Genomic DNA, 340 nt, shown 5'->3' with positions numbered 1-340 from the left:
TGTATTTTTTTAAAAAAAAAAAAAACAAAAAACAAAGAAAATTAAAAAAAAAAAAAAAAAAAAAAAAAACATCATTCAACCAAGCTCACACAGCTTGGTTGAATGATGCACACAGATTCCACACTTTACCTAATAACCAAATGTCCTGTTACTCTGTTTCTGGCCTTACCATGCACAAAATGTATCGTATTCTGTGGAACATCATGTTGCGTCACAACTTTAAAGAATCGTGTTGCTTTAGCTGCACTGCTATCTGTATAGTGCATGTGTATCAGGAAAAGTGGTGTGGAATTTAAAGTCGCCTACTGCTTGCATTTGCGACAGATGTTGCGTCTTATTT

This window comes from Poecilia latipinna, unplaced genomic scaffold, assembly GCF_001443285.1.
Source record: "Poecilia latipinna isolate Pla-1442-1.1 unplaced genomic scaffold, P_latipinna-1.0 Scaffold641, whole genome shotgun sequence".
Classification (NCBI taxonomy): domain Eukaryota; kingdom Metazoa; phylum Chordata; class Actinopteri; order Cyprinodontiformes; family Poeciliidae; genus Poecilia; species Poecilia latipinna.
The sequence above is the reverse complement of the archived record's forward strand: the minus strand, read 5'-3'. Positions refer to the sequence as shown.